This window comes from Ascaphus truei, chromosome 16 (assembly GCF_040206685.1).
Source record: "Ascaphus truei isolate aAscTru1 chromosome 16, aAscTru1.hap1, whole genome shotgun sequence".
Lineage (NCBI taxonomy): Eukaryota > Metazoa > Chordata > Amphibia > Anura > Ascaphidae > Ascaphus > Ascaphus truei.
The window spans coordinates 12,935,992-12,953,441 of NC_134498.1; positions in this window are offsets into that span (position 1 = coordinate 12,935,992).

A 17,450-nucleotide genomic window follows, 5' to 3' on the forward strand; every position below is an offset into this window, starting at 1 on the left:
CGTTTCTCCCTGAGCAAATATCATCACAATTTATTTCTTGTAGATTAGACCTCAGTTTACTAAAATCTGCCTTTCTAAAGTTTAAGGTCTTTGTTGAAACCAAGAAAAAAAAAATATGTTGATATTTTTTTTCAAATGAGACCATGTTATGATCACTGTTACCCAAATGTTCCAGGACTTGAATATAGGTTATTACTTCTACATTGTTTGATATTACCAAATACAGTATTGTCCCTCTCCTGATTTGTTCCTCAATAATTTGGGTCATATAATTGTCTTTAAGCACCCCCAACAACCTGTTTCCTATTGTTGTAATGCTAATCTCATTTTCTCAGTCTATGTCTGGATAATTAAAATCACCCATTATGCAAACATGACCCAGTTTTGGCTGTGCACCACTTGTTTAATTTGTTCAACACAATATTTAAAAACATTAACACATGAGATCATAAGAGAAAATAGATACAGGTTAACGCAGGGCCGGCCCATCCATTAGGCGAACCTAGGCGGTTGCCTAGGGCGCAAAGATCCTAGGGGCGCAGCAGCAGTAGAAGATGTTGTCAGTGGAGGGAAGACGTTGAGACAGCGGGCGACGGTGGCTTGGTTGTGGCAGGCGAAGACATCCGATCGGAGCAGGATACAGGAGACGGCAGGGGAGGTACTCTCTCTGGCCAGGCCCGACAGCCGGTCCTCTCGCGACCAGGCCCCAGCTGAAGTTAACCTCATCACTGCTGCACTGCAGACTAAACATATGTCTGCCAGGCATATAGCTGGTGGCTTTTATTTACCCTGTCACAGCGTCTTTAATATGTATTGGGGGATGGGCGTCTTTTAAATATGTATGGGGGGTTGGGCGTCTTTTTAATATTTATTGGGGGTGGAGATAAGTAAAGTCCCAAGGAGGTCCAGGCAGGAACAGCATGTGATGGGTACTAGCAGGCACCAGGGCAGGCAGCAAAAGACTAAATGCAAAGAGAAAGTCAAAGAGAGGCTTACTTCCTGACAGGAGGAAGAGGGCAGGATTTGCCAGGAAGCAAGATGGCGTTGCTTGCTTCAGAATCTTTAAAGACACAGGATCTTGACTCGCAGCTAGAGGGCGGCGATCAGAAGTAAACAGGTAAGGAAGGAACACGTCGCAGGTGGCGTGTTCTGCGCATCGTTACAGTGAGGAAGAGGGAGTGAGACGGAGAGGAGAGAAATACCTGGGAAAGAGGGTGGGGAAAAGAGAGGTCTCGTGAGGTGTGAAATGGAGGGTCTCGCAATACCGCCGAGGATGTAACTCTAGTCCTGGGCTCGGAAAATATTTCAGCAGCCCTGATGGGAAATACCAAGTTATAGGTCAACTACGCTATTTGAACCTTGTGTGTATGCATCACTAAGGCATAATATTGCAGGGATTCCTATGATGTAGGTATGAGTAAGGACAACATTATAATAAGTAGTTGCTTTGTTCCACCAGATATTATTCCACAATTGGGGAGCCCTGCAGTTTTGTTTCACACGACGTGGCCTATTCATTAAAGTGTGAGAATGGCATCTCTGTGTGAAGAGGGCCAGAAAATGGAGACCGCGCTCGTCTGTAAACTTCAAGGGGATTCTTCTGAGATGCCTCTCTTCCCGCTGCTCCTTCTCCCTCCGTTGATCAGCCGGCCACAGACAGTCCAAGTAAAAAACAACAGATGAGATGGAGCGCAGAGAAAGAAAATGCCAAGGTAAGATATGGGTCAATTTATTTGAACAACAATGCACAGTATTACTTACAATTAGTTTAAAACAGCATACAAGTAGAAGTTCCCACAGAGGTCTGTATACCAGTATACATCTGTTTGGCACCCCCTGTCCCGACTGTAACACACTGCTTCCAAGTCTCACAGGGTCCCTGACCCGGAACCGGAAGTGTTACCAACCAAGGGTGATAGGCGGGCTCTCGAGCTCAGGCAAGGGCTATGGCAATAGCAACAGCCGCTCGTGAAATGACAGGGGGATATCAGCACTGCTGAATTAGGGAAAATTCTACCGTACTAAAAATGCACTCCTACCCAGGAGTGCAACATAAAGGTATTAAGCAACCCTCAACGCGTTTCACGCAGTATAACGCTATACTGCGTGAAACGCGTTGAGGGTTGCTTAATACCTTTATGTTGCACTCCTGGGTAGGAGTGCATTTTTAGTACGGTAGAATTTTCCCTAATTCAGCAGTGCTGATATCCCCCTGTCATTTCACGAGCGGCTGTTGCTATTGCCATAGCCCTTGCCTGAGCTCGAGAGCCCGCCTATCACCCTTGGTTGGTAACACTTCCGGTTCCGGGTCAGGGACCCTGTGAGACTTGGAAGCAGTGTGTTACAGTCGGGACAGGGGGTGCCAAACAGATGTATATACAGACCTCTGTGGGAACTTCTACTTGTATGCTGTTTTAAACTAATTGTAAGTAATACTGTGCATTGTTGTTCAAATAAATTGACCCATATCTTACCTTGGCATTTTCTTTCTCTGCGCTCCATCTCCTCTGTTGTTTTTTACTGTGTGAAGAGGGATAATATGGCACAGAAAGGCATCTTGCGGTATTATAAACGGCCCTCGCATGTCCGATCCGCGAGAAAATGCCATTTTAGGACGCAATTTAGTGTAAAATACAAATGTTGTATTTGTGAAGCAAATTCACAAAATTAGTTTTTCCCAAAATATCTTTCAAAGAACCTGAAGAACATCTCTGTGAGGCTTCAAAGCTTATAAACAAACTATAGTCGGTCCCATAAAAGGCATCACACGACCTATATTTCTTCTTTTTCCTTTTAGGTACTACTACAAATTACAATATTATTATTTTTTTGTCTTTCCCAAATTCGAATGCCTCAAGGCCCCATAATCTTCCAGAGTCCCTGGTGTTTCATCCCAAACTTATTTTTTTATTTATAAAATGTTTTACCAGGAAGTAATACCTTGAAAGTTACCTCTCGTTTTCAAGTATGTCCTGGACATAGTTAATATGACAAATAATACATGGTTACAAATACAGTTACATAAATGAACAGGGTATACATTATATACAATACATTGCATGCACAGTTAGAGAAGATGTATATTATAGGCTTATGTAACAGTTACAGACCAGATTAAAATGTGAGACAGCCTTTGTTTTGAAAGAACTTAAACTGGTGGTGGCTGTGAGAGTCTCTGGTAGGTTGTTCCAGTTTTGGGGTGCATGGTAAGAGAAGGAGGAATGGCCGGATCCTTTTTTGAGCCTTGGGACCATGAACAGTCTTTTGGAGTCAGATCTCAGATGATAAGTGCTGCATGTGGTAAGGGTGAGGAGCTTGTTCAGATAGGTGGGTAGCTTGCCCAGAAAGTATTTGAAGGCAAGACAGGAAAGGTGAACTTTGCGCCTAGACTCGAGTGATGACCAATCTAGTTCTGCATTGGAGAACGAAACGACAAATTGAATTGTAGAGGGTGTCAAGTTTTCTAAGGTGGGTTTGGGGTGCCGAGCCATATACTATGTCTCCATAGTCGATAATTGGCATTAGCATCTGCTGTGCAATACGCTTTCTGACCAGCAGGCTTAGGGAGGATTTGTTCCTGTAAAGTACACCTAGTTTGGCATAGGTCTTGGTTGTCAGGGTATCAATGTGCATCCCGAATGTTAAGTGGGAGTCGAACCATAAGCCCAGGTATTTAAAACTAGTGACTGGTGTTAGGGTGGTGTTAGCGTTGGTTCTAATCAGGAGCTCAGTCACTGGAAGCTTTACAAATTTAGTCTTGGTCCCAAATACCATTGTTACAGTCTTGTCAGTGTTTAAAAACAGTTTGTTTTGGGAAATCCAGATTTCGAGTCTCAAAAAGTCAGACTGAAGTATGTGTTGAAGGTCAGAGAGGCTATGGCTGTGTGCATATAGGATTGTGTCATCTGCATACATGTGTATTGAGGCTTCCTTACAAGCTGTGGGAAGATCATTAATGAACACTGAGAAGAGTAGGGGCCCCAGAACAGAGCCTTGCGGGACACCACAGGTGATATCCAGGGGGTTGGAGTTAGAGCCTGAGATGGACACATGTTGGGATCTTCCTGATAGGTAGGACTGAAACCAGTTTAAAGCATGCTTCCCTATTCCAGAGCTCTGGAGTTTGTTAAGCAGGATAGCATGATCAACTGTGTCAAAAGCCTTTGCAAAATCTAGGAATACTACACCAGTGAGTTGTCCCCGTTCCATTCCAAACTGGATTCGATTGCAAACTTTTAGCAGGGTAGTTACGGTGGAGTGTTTGAGACGAAAGCCAGATTGGAATTGGCTAGGGAAATTTGTCTTGGTATAGAAATCGCTTAATTGGGAGTGGACACATTTTCCCATGACTTTGGATAGAATTGGGAGAAGGGAGATTGGCCTGTAGTTTGAGACAGTGTTTTTGTCCCCACTTTTGAAGATTGGAACAACTCTAGCAGCTTTCCAGGTCTTATAGATATGACCTGCAGACAGGATAGAGTTGACTATGGAAGCAATTGGTTTGTCAATTACTGGGGCACCAAGTCTTAGGAACCTAGATTGTGGTAAATCAGGTCCACATTGGCTGCTTAGTTTTAATTTGAGGAGCGCTTGTGTAAACTCTTCGGATACTGGGCCAAATTGAAAATTGTGGGCAGTGTTGGGAGGGGGTGGGGCTATATGGGTACTCCCAGGATGAGATTCAGGTTTGTGGTTTGGATTGCGTTTCGCTAATTAGTTAGTAGCACACCCCACTAAGTAATCATTGAATGCATTTGCAATGTCGGTGGGGATTGTCAGAGTAATATCCCCCTTAGTGATATTACTTGGCTGTTGATGGTTAGAAGGCTGGAATATGTTGTTGATAACATTCCAGAAGTTAGCTGGGTTTGATGTATTCTGGAGGAGATTGTCAGAGTAATATTGTGCTTTTGTGTGCCTTGTTTGCGTTGTGCACATGTTCCGCAGGCATCTGTAGTGATTGAGATCCTTGGTAGTGCCAGTTACTTTGTGGCTTTTCCACAAGGCATCCCTGAACTGGTAGAGTGCTATAAGGTCAGTTGTAACCCATGGAAGGTGGGCACCCTGTACCCTTATTCTGCGTAGGGGAGCATGGGTATTGCAGAGTTTTAAGAACTCGGATTGGAAATAGTCAAGCGCAGAATCAGGGTCGGGAATTAAATCGATTCTGTGCCAAGGGCAGTTGGTAAGGTCAGCCAGAAACTGTTGTGGGTTAAAGTTTCTAAATGTTCTAGTGAGGAGAACTTTAGTGCTTGATTGGGGCGGTTTAATTTTTCTTACACAGTACACTATTGCATGGTCACTGAAAATGTCAGGAAGGATGCCAGAGAATTGGATTCTGCTGGGATTTTAGGAAAGAATCCAGTCAAGCAAGCAATGGTTGTGTGATTTCAAGTTTGTCCGTGTGGGTTGGGAAATGAGTTGCGATAGGTTAAGCGATTTGATTTGTATCTGGATTTTGTGGTTTTTAGGGTCAAGCCAATTGAAATTAAAATCCCCAAGAACTAGCAGCTCACTCTTTTCATTCAGAGGAAATGGAGCCAAGAAACTGGGTGATATCAGTCAGGGATTGTAGAGGGGCTTTAGGGGGGCGGTAGATGCCAGCAAGCAAGATGGGCTTAGAAAAGGGGAGGCATATAACGACCTAGAGGGTCTACTGCGTGGTTTGCCTACCCCACCATACAAACTTAGATGACACAGTTTTTTGTGGAAGTAAAAATGGTCACAGCTTTATTGTTTAACAATTCTACCAAATAAGTTTCAGCCATAAATGACGACACGCGTCAACCGGGAGACACAGTCTCCGCCGCGAAGGGCACTCTCGCCCCTTATCACGACTCCGTCATCCGCACAACCAAGGTCCCCCTTTTCATGGCCGCCTGGGCCTACCCGCATAGAATAGAGCCCAGCTACCTAAGATTGGTGCCAGGGGTACAGCGACCGACCGCCTGCGTCGGCACCTCCAGCCCGCACGATCTTCTCCGGGGGACCGTTACCTGGCGGCCCATCCGCATCGGGTGGAGCCCCATTTCGGGTATTTACGGTGTACTTACGATGACTGGCCTGACAGTTCCGCGTTCCGCCAAAGCTGTAACAATGGATCTTCTAACAGATTCATAAGAAATGGTTAGACATAACAACATTCTTCATGGGATGGGTGGGTGGGAAAAATAGGATTAGTGAATGCTCCTCGCGCGCGGCGGGTTTAAATAGCCCGCCCTCCTCCTCCCCCAGCTGCTGCGCGCGCAACTCCACGCTGCCTCGTGGTGAGGGGTTGGGGAGGAGAAAGCCAATCCGAGCAAACAACGGACGCCCGGCGGCCATTATGAGGGCGCCGGGTCCATTTTGGATCCTCTACCCTTTTTTCCGCCAACTAGGATTTCAAAAGAGGGTGGGCTTGGGGGGCAAGTTAACAGTGTAAATTGTAAGGTGTCTGCAATATAAAATAACACCCCTCCCCCTCTCTTTGACCTATCTCTCCTAGAAATGGAGTATCCCTGAATGGCAATATTTGCATCAGTAGTTTTAGGGGTTAGCCATGTTTCTGTAAGAACGATGGCTTTTGGTTTATGCACAAGGCACCATGCCCTTAGTTCATCCAGTTTGGGCAGCAGACTCCGGATATTTATGTGGGCGAGAGATAGCCCTTTTTGGAATTTGAAGGGGGTATTCTCAGGGGTATGGGGCAGAGTTGAAGTGGGAGGGCCTGGGTTAGATTCATATCACCTGCTAAAGAGAGTAATAGTATGAGTAGAAATTTGAGTAGTTGTTTACAAGTTGTAACTTTATGATTTTTGCCAATTGAGTGAACGGTGGTTGGTGTGCTGGTTTTCAGGGTTCTCCACCAACATTCAGTAGATAGTGCAAGGCTTTGGAGTAATCCAGGGTGTATCGTGATGTTGGGCGTGGGCCAGGAGGAGGGAGTGTGTAGTGCAGGCCTGCACAACATACGGCCCGCCTGGACTCCCTGTGTGGCCCGCGATGCCCGCCCCCCCCCCAGCCCGCTCTGCAGACACAGGAGGGAAGGAGCGCCAGCATTTTGACACGCTCCCCACCCCCTCCTGAGTCCGCTCTGCCGAGCGCTAGCATTGTGATGGGGCCCCCAACCCCCTCTGCCTATTAGGGAAGGATCGGCAGCAGTTTGATGCAAGCCCCCGCAGGCAGAGAGGAGAGAAGGGACAGAGCTGAGACCGGTCTGACTGCAGAGGGTGGGGGCAGGTTCTGACTGCAGAGGGTGGGGGCGGGGTCTGACTGCAGAGGGTGGGGGCGGGGTTAGTGACAGCAGAGCCTGTTAGTGAGAGCAGGAAGTGAGGTGCCTGCTGCCAGGGACCAAGATGGCTTCCCCCCCTACAGCCATGCTCCACAGTGAAAGGTAGGACACCCCCCCCTGCAGCTGCTCCTCAGAGCTAGTGCCAGTGTGGCAGTGTGGCAGTGGCAGTGTGTCACGCTTGTGCTCGCTACAAACCTTGGTCGGACCGCGTGGCTGAGGTGGGGTTGTAAAAGCACCGACCTTAGACCGCGCAGGGGGATCCGGATTGCGCAGTTCGTAGTCGTACGTAGCAGGGTCTGGACTGGAGAAGGCAGCATCGTCGCTGGACAAGCCAGGGTCAGGACTGGAGACATCAGGGTAAACGTTGTTCAAGCAGGAGTTCGGCAACAGGTAGTCAGGAGTGCCCCGCTTCAGCTTAGGAGCGCAGGAGTGGCCTCTGCGTGCGCGGCGACCATGGCCCATGGTACTGGTCTCAGGAGGTGATAGGCAGACCAGAGTAGCACACCGCCTAGCTGCACTGGTAAACCAGTGCTTCAGCACAAGAGTCCTGAGCGGGCTGGGGAATCCTCCGTTTCAACGCAGGAACCAGGACACGGCCTCTGCAATAGAGAATGAGAAGCAGGCCCCAGGAACCAGGAAGCTGAAGAAACACTGGGGAAACCTCCGCTTCAGCACAGGAGACAGGAACAGACCGCTGCGTGAATATAGCAGCCGGTCACAGGAAACAAGGAGCTGAAGTCAACAAGGAGAGTACTCAGCTTCAGCACAGGAGACTGGAACAGACCGCTGCATGACAATAGCAGCCGGTCACAGGAAACAAGGAGCTGAAGTCAACAAGGAGAGTACTCAGCTTCAGCACAGGAGACAGGAACAGACCGCTGCATGACAATAGCAGCTGGCCTTAGGAAACCTGGAGCTGAAGACAACAAGGAGAGTACTCAGCTTCAGCACAGGAGACAGGAACAGACCGCTGCATGACAATAGCAGCCGGTCTCAGGAAACCAGGATAACAAGCCAGGGGCTTGTGGCAGAACAGTTAGTGACATCCAGAAAGGACTATGCTCGGCAGGGAGCATTGTGGGAAAGCAGTACTTAAAGGTCAGTGAACCAATAGCAGAAGGAGCGTGTGGCAGTATTGCTTTGGTGAGTGAATCCAGGCTGCAGTAAATATCAGGGGAAGTGTTCCAGGACTACACCCCAGCCGGCAAGGTAAGGCAAACAGTAAACCGAGGAGCGGATTCCTTACACAGTGTGGCAGTGTGGCTGTGTCAGTGTGGCAGTGGCAGTGGCAGTGGCAGTGTGGCAGTGGCAGTGTGGCAGTGGCAGTGTGTCAGAGTGGCAGTGTGTCACAGTGGCAGTGTGTCAGAGTGACTGTGTCAGTGTGGCAGTGGCAGTGTGTCAGAGTGGCAGTGTGTCATAGTGGCAGTGTGGCAGTGGCAGTGTGGCAGTGGCAGAGTGGCAGTGTGGCAGTGTGTCAGAGTGGCAGTGTGTCAGTGGCAGTGTGGCAGTGGCAGAGTGTCAGTGTCAGGGGGTGATGTGAGGTGAGGTGCAGGGGGGGGTAAGGTGCAGGGAAGTGAGTGAGGTGAGGTGCAGGGGGGGAGGTGAGGTGAGGTGCAGGGGGGGAGGTGTAGTGGGGTGATGTGAGGTGCAGATGGGGGAGGTGAGGTGCAGGGGGAGGTGAGGTGCAGGGGGGGGGGGGTGAGGTGCAGGGGGGTGATGAGAGGTGCAGGGGAGTGATGTGAGGTGAGATGCAGGGGGAGAGTGATGTGAGGTGAGGTGCAGGGGGGGAGGTGCAGAGGGGGTAAGGTGCAGGGGGTTGGGATGTGTGTGGTCTGCAGGGGGGTATTGTGTGTTATGTGGAGGGGGAGTATTGTGTAGGGGTGACGGGGAGAGATGGGGGTGTGAGATAGGGTGAGTCTCGCAAAGGTTGATGATGAGGGGTGCAAGGGGAGATATATGAAGATGATGAGTGCTGGGGGAGATGTGAGGATGATGAGGGTGCTGGGAGAGATATGAGGATGATGGGGTGCTGGGGCAGATATGAGGATGATGAGGGGTGCTGGGAGAGATTGATGAGGGGTGCTGGAGGAGATATGAGGATGATGATGATGAGAGCTGCTTGGGGACATATGATGATGATGATGGTAATGATTGATGATGATGATGATTTTACCCGTGCAGCGCAAATCTGTTTTTCTTGGAGCAGTTTCTTCTCACTTTACAAGTTGTGCAGGCCTGGTGTAGTGGATAGAGAGAGTAACATTTCAATGAGGCCACGAGAAAGAACAAAGTGGAGGTAAAAAGCAGGTTCATTATGCCAGAGGTAGGTAATGCTGCATGGAGCTGTTTTGAGCCAAGTGTGTGTGTGCGCAGACTAAACAGCAGGAATCATAGTGTGATCAGAATAGCTCACCATTTGTTGCCATGTGTAGAAGAGTTTGCAGAAGGATGCAGTCCCCAGTCACCTCTAGTCAAACTATAGTCTAACTATATATTCTCACTTAAAAGCTCACTTTAAGATGCCTCACTATATCATGCCAATGCAGTCTTGTCTGGCAGTTTAAGTCCACGGACACGTTTATAACCTGCAGCGTGTCTCCATATAGTGACCGGCGGTGGAGTGGGAAATCCTCGTTGTTGCTTCCCTTTTTTAGTTTCTTTCTTTCTGCTTTTATCTGTTTTTCCAGGTGTATTTCTTACATTTTTTTTTAACTATTTGTGGATTTCCCTCTTTCTTAACTTTCTCACACTATTTCCAAACTCAGGTGCCTTAGAAAAATAATATAAGTAATCATTAGGCAGTAGGGCGTTTATATAACAAAAGACAAAAAGCCTCAGTGCTACATCCAATATGAGAAATTATATCGCTGTAGTTAAAGCCTTCTCTGTTTTCCTATCATGCTGTAAGTGAGGGTCATTCAGTTACATTCTTTGGCCAAAGCATTGGAAGCTTGCAAACACCGTCAAGGTATCCCCTCTTCTGCACGTCCTAGCAGTAGGACATTTATAGAACTAATCAATAGATAGCACAACGTGTACTTTCTATAGGAATAGCAGCTGGTCATTTTTATGCCCCAGAAAAAACTACAAAGTATAAACAGATACCTCCGGGTTTCTGCAGCATAAATAGAGAAGCCATGCACATCAGCGTAAAAGAGATTGCTTCAAGATAGCCATAAAGCAGGGGTCTCCAACTCCATCCTCAAGGGCCACCGACAGGCCAGCTTTTCTGGATATCTCTGCTTCAGCACAGGTGGCTCAGTTTTTCACTGAGCCACCTGTGCTGAAGCAGGGATATCCATAAAAGCTGGCCTGTTGGTGGCCCTTGAGGACTGAGTTGGAGACCCCTGACATAAATAGACAAATCATGTATAGCAGGGGCAGCCAGTCACAGTGCACAAGGGCCACCTGTGATGGAAAGGGGCCCAGGGATCAGTAAAAAAAAAAAAAAGGTTAATCCCGGTCCCTAGCCCCTGCCCATCCTTCCCTGGGGCTCATCTCCAGACTCCGCAGCAACCCGATTGCATACCCTGTAACTGCGATACCTTTATTCCTGTGGTATGCATGGGAGATCTACATTTAAAGGCTGAGCACAGCACTGAGCAGGTTAAATCTCAGTGAGGACAGGCTGATTTGATTAGTCTGCTCACCTGGCACGTTAGAGGGTCTGTAGCTCTCAGTGCTCTGGGGTCCTGTCTGAGCCAGAGACACCCGCGCTGAAACTCTGGGGGAGAGAAGAATGCACTGTTTATATTGGAACTATTACTCTTTTCTATCCTGGACTTGAACTACCCTTCCTGGGAAAATGGAGAATCCCTTATCAAGGACTTATGTTTTTGTTAACCATTTATATGCTGAAGGTAAGCTCTGCTTTGTTGCACCTTTGAGGCTAAATAAAAGCCTATATTCAGACAAACCCACATATTGTTGCATTGTCTCTGCAACATATGGTGTCAGAAGTGGGACTCTGAGTGGCCCCTGCATCCAAAGGGCCACACGGAAAAAAATGAAACATTTTTTAAAAGAGTTTCTGCAGGAACAGGCCAGGCAAAAACGGACTACTAATGCAGCAGCAAGCCCAGCTCCTACCCCAGCAGCATGCAGCGCAGGATGGAAAACAGGCGAGGCAAACAGGACTACTACTGCAGCAGCAAGCCCAGCTCCAAACCCAGCAGCATTCAGCACAGAATGGAAAACAGGCCAGGCAAACAGAACTACTACTGCAGCAGCAAGCCCGGCTCCAAACCCAGCAGCATGCAGCGAAGAATGGAAAACAGGCGAGGCAAACAGGACTACTGCTACAGCATTTGCAGCAGCAAGCCCAGCTCCAAACCCAGCAGCAGGCAGCACAGGATGAAACAAAACAGCAAATTAAGTTAAAAAAAAACCTTACACTCTTGTCTCACTAAAAGACATAGATATACATATATATATATACACTGTATATACTTTCCAGGCCCTCATTGAGACGCAGCTCCAAATTCAGACTATTCAAAAAGTCTGTGCAAAAGGTATCCAAAGTAGTAAATTCGGGCGCGGAAAAACTGGGTATATTAAATGGGTCTATAACAAGGGACTTATCCCTGTTCACAAATGTGCCTCTAATCCAGCAGTGTGGTGGTTAACTGCTGGTAGGCAATTAACTAACATCACCTGGCTGATTACAGGGGTTAGAAAAAGCCTGCCTCTGAGACAGGAAGTGAGACTCCTTAGTCCACAACTGGGCTGAACAAGGAGACGGACGTCTTGAGCCTGCCAAAAGAGACTGCAAGCTGACAACAAGACACAGGGGATAATACTTCTATACCTGGATCCTGATATTGCCTTATCACAGATGGGTGTGGACACCAGGAGAACAAAGAAGCCTTCCCCTACAGCAACCCAGCCATCAGATAAGACTATTATCTATGTCTATCTAAGTGTATGAATGTCTCTATGATTTGGGCTGGTGAATCGCTGGGCTAACCATGCAGTTAGAGAGCTGGATCAAAAGTGTATATATACTCCAGAGTGGAGCGGATTTTGTTTGCTGATTTACATGTTTGCTGTGTTTAAAGCAACAGGCGCAATAAAGCGCCTTTAAACAGTCTCCATTGCATACCTCTGAACACGTCTCTCACAGGGTCAAAATCCCTCTCTGCAGGGGCTGACGTCACGTAGTCCATACTAAGGGAGAGAGCATCAGCACATATGGAAAAGAGAAACAAAAGAGAGAGAATACAGCGTAAAACCATTCACTGGTAAAAATAAGTAAAAAAACCTCATTCATAAAAACTCCCCCTTCCCACCATTAACCACATTCGAAAAGCTCTGTCTGACGAAAACAGACACACAGGGACTTACATCGCAGATCTATAGAGAAGTGGTCGGTTCTGGGAGCTCACAGCAACGACAAAAACTGGCATACCAACTTAGATGGGAAACAGATTTGGGGGAGGAATTGGAGGAGGATGACTGGACGGCTATTTTAGAGGCTACTGCTAAGAGCTCCATATGCACTACTTTGAAGGAGAATGCATATAAAGTACTGATGAGGTGGTACCTCACCCCACCAAAATTATCAAGGTTTGTCACAGGATACTCCCCGCTGTGTCCCAAACAGTGTAGAGAATCGGCGGACCTGTTGTACATGCTGTGGTCTTGCCCTCGGATCTCACACCTGTGGGAGGAGATTAGACATTGGATCCAGAGGATTTTTGACCTCACAATTCCCCCTGATCCGTGGCTGTTCCTATTGAGCAGACCATGGAAGGGCCTTTCAAAATCAGGCAATAAACTAGTTGCACATTTTGCAACAGCAACGAGGTGTGAGATCGCAGCTATGTGGAAACAACCAGAGATCCCAAATATCCCAAAAATTTGGAATCGATTATGGTACATATGCCAGATGGAGAAATTGATGAGTCTGGTCAATGACACTGGCGAAAAATATCTAAAAGTCTGGACGCCTTGGCTGGAACAGACAGACATCCCGGGGGTTGAGGTAGCCACGATATGGCATTGATTATCCCAAGTGCATTCTCGTACAAAGAAAGCGGAACGGATTAAGAGACCTAGTTGAGGACACACCATATGAACACTTTGGGCGGCCCAAGAAGTCGGCAAACAAATTGTGCATAGTAAATCTACCAGCCACTTATGGGAAAGAGGCAGTGCAGCGTGCCCGCGCCCCCCCCCCTTCCCCCTCTCCCACCCTCCCCCGCCTTAATTTTAATTTTTTGTTTTTGTTCCCCCAAGTTTAAACTAAATAAATATCCCAGCTGGTTTTAGAAATATTATGTTCAACACGTGAACACTGGTTGCTCCAGAGGGAGAGATTAGCAGTATCGTACATGACTGTAATACTGTGAATGTTCATGTTATTTGTATTGCGATGCTATTTATATTGAAAATCTTCCAATAAACTTGAAGTTATAAAAAAAAAACCTCATTCATTTCACGCACGCGTCTAGGTGAGTATAAAGCCTTTAGGGCATATAAAGGTCGCCCGAGCCTTCTTTGGGTGCGGTTGAGGTATTGGTGTTCTCCCAGCGCTCCAATCTGCTCCCACAATCACCTCTGCCAGCTCCCTGTTCATCATATGTACGGTCGTCCGCCGGTGTAGAAGCACTTGGTGATACAACTCTCTAATCGCCGATGACCACTTAAAAGCCAGTCACCATGGGTCAGAAATTAACCCAAGAATTGAGAGACACCGGTGCTACCGTTGCTGTGGTGCGCCCCGGGAAGGTGGAACCTGAAACAATCTTTCCTGGATTGAGCACGCGTATGGGGTGGCTGGAGGAGTTCACCCAGATGTATCTGTGCCAAAGGTGTAACTGGATTGGGGTGCTGGGTATGATCTTGGGAAAATGATTGCCCAGTATGTGACCAGTGTGACCCGGCAACAGTTTGCCCAGGCTCGGGGGGCTAGGATTTTATTGATGTGGGGAATTCGCATTACAACTCAACACCACAGGCCAGCGGGCTCTGACATTTGCTCGCGAACGTTTCGCTGCAACCACATGGTTACCACCGCTTCGCCGCAGACGGACCCACCGCAGTAATCCCCACCGACGGGCGCTGGTAAGGTAAGTTTTATTACTGGTTAAGGTAATAAACCTATTTTACTTAAAATAGGGTTTATTTAAGGGTTTTAGCCATTGGGGTAGGGTTTTTTTAGAGTAAGGAATTTACCTTAGCGGGTGGTGGCAAAGTGGCCAGCGGTGGCAGCTTCCAGCGGCGGGGTGAGTCCTGGTGAAGCGCTGGCGGCAATTTGTTGGCGGCAAAACGTCCGCAACCAAATGTCCTAGACCGACAGACCAGACAGTCTCAGTTGACCTTGGGAATAGTGATGTGCCAGGGCAGACCCAGGCAGCTGAGGGAGCGGGGTATAGTCAGACACACCCCACTGTGTGAAGGACTGAGAGGCCTTACAAAATAGTTCCCCTGAGTCTGACAGGAAGTGGGTGCATTGGGATAAGGCGAGACTAGAAGGCTGTTTCTAATAGAAAGCAGGTAGCCGAAAGACAGCTGGTGGTACTCAGAGAATTAGGCTATGCTTATACTATGGGCTACGGTGACGGTACGTCAGCCGTCACAATAGCGATTACTGCACTCTGGTGCAGCAGACCAGAGTGCGACCAGGGGATGTGGCGGAGACATGGCCATGAACGGTTCGTCCTCAATGGCTGAACCGCTCAGGTGCCGCTGACATCATGCGGCGATCGAAAATGAAAAAATCCTTTGACTACCGGTGATCGCCACCGCTCGGCAGCACCGTCACAGTTGTGCCCACTTTGGGCACCCGCAACAGACTGCATGTACTTGTTACGGCGCTGCGCAGTCGCCGTTGCAAGGACTATAAGCGTAGCCTTACAGAACTACAGTAACTCCTGAAATTCCATTGGCAGGACACTTGGGGGCGCTCAAGACCAAGTCATATTTAGCTCATCATTTTTATTGGCCTAACATGGGCGCAGATATGGTGAGCTATTGTCACACCTGCCCTATGTGTCAAAGGTGGTGATAGGCCTTAACCCCCTAGTGCCCATCCAATTATATGGAGCTGTTTGATTGCATAGTGGATATAGTGGGTCCCCTAGCCATTCCCAGAGTCAGAGTCCATGGCACCCTGGACTTAATCTGGGAAGAGTGGGAAGGAAAACGAATCCGCCCCTGAAACTTCTGCAGTGAAGTGCGTACTCTGGTTTCGGCATAGAATGCAGACACTAGTGGGGCTGGTAAAGAAAAACCTGAGAGATGCCCAAACCAGGCAGGATCACTGGTATGATCGCACTGCCAGGGAGAGGGTACCTGAGGTAGGTCCAAAAGTGCTTGTACTCATTCCCCTGCAGCAGAATAAATTCCAGGCAGCCTGGCAGGGACCATTACAATACGGTGCTACAGGGCTTGAATGCAGTAAATTATGTAATGTCCCACGTTGATGATAGGACGAGGCAGAAGGACAGCATACATATTGGGTTATTTATACTCTGTAACGTGCATTTCTCAAGGCTGTTTGTGAGTGTGTTACCTCAAGGTTTGTTATGTTAGTTTTTAACTTTTTTACATTAAATAATGCACTAGATTTAGCGCAGATTTGGGGGTTTTTTTTAGCTTCTTTTCCACTACGGTTTTTTTTACTGCGCCTTCTTAATCCCGTCAAGATGACTCTGCGACGTCAAATGGTGTTGTGTTGCCATGACAATGGAACGTTACGTGACGCAGCAGTACCATGAGGCGTCCTGCTGTCATGGCAACGCGGCGCCGCACGGAGTCCAGTTGCCACGGCACCTTGCCGTCACATGGCGCTGTAACGTCTCGTTGTCATGGCAACACAACGCCATTAGACGTTATGGAGCCATCTTGACAGGACCATGCAGGGGGAGATGCTGCTGGTTGATGCCGCCGCCGGAGAAGGTAAGAGTTAAATGTATAAGTAAAAACCTTTATATTAAAAAAAATAAAAAAAAATAAAGGCTCTGTGTTTAACAGACAGTGGCAACCCTGATAATACTTACATTTTCATATTTCCTATTTTCACGACCTCTTGACAGAGCTAATATCACTCATTGGTAGTGTATTAGGTTTTGTTTTTTACATTTTTATTTTGTTAAACTGTCTGCATTTATATATTGTATGCTTTTGTAACAAGCACTGTTTACACTTTTTGTTATATTAAATCTAAAATGTAATAAGTACTGTCTTTGGGCTCTAATTGTACCTTTTGAAGCACGTTTTGCTAAATTGTGTTCTTGTGTTAATTACATATTTTTACTCGTATAAAGGGGACTAAGGTGTAAACCCTTAAATTAATCCTGGGTGTGGCAGTGTAATTGGGGTGTAGTGTGACGATTTTGGTGTCCTGTGGGGATGTAAGTCAGACAATTGGTTGTTTTTAACCCGTTTCACACACACACACACACACACACACGCACACACACTATCACTATCATACACATACATATGAAGCATAATGTGTTGCTTGAAATTATTTGATGCATCAGGTCATCTTGAATACATAACAAATACCACCTTAAAATCATGCCACCACCAAAAAATAATTCCAGGCCTTACCCGCAGAGTTTTCGGTCTCTGTTTACAAAGAAAAAAATATAATTAACACATAAAATGTAGCAAAATGTGTCCGAAAAGATAATCACTCTCATCAAAATATGCAAAGTTCAATAAGAGCCCAAAAGACAATACATACAGTACAATATATTAATTGAAATAATGGGATTAACAAACAGAAGTTCCTAACATATATTACCACGCATATTAAGTTTCTCAAGGGGTCTTGAGGTGAAAATATGAGATCTCGTGTCATAGCAATCTAATTTCATATCCCAAATACATGGTTTAGTATCCTAAAACTCCCTGCATTGGACACTGGATAAGACCACCTTCTGGGCGTGTCCTGAAGACCCAAATACAAACAAATGGTATTACGGCGCAAATTTTGTTTGTCACTTTGTCCTTAAGACACCCTGTCCAAATCTCCAGCGACGCCTTTATGGCTGACATTTGTAACGCTTGCGCTCACCACAAAAAAGGCGGGACCCCGGTTCTGAGGTGGGAAAGGGTAAAACTGCGCACCCACAGCCGCAGAGGCACGCCTGGAGGGTGGATTGTCAGCGTAGCCGGGTCGGGGTTGGAGAGAGCGGGTTAGTTGCGATACTTGCCGTGGTCGTAGGGA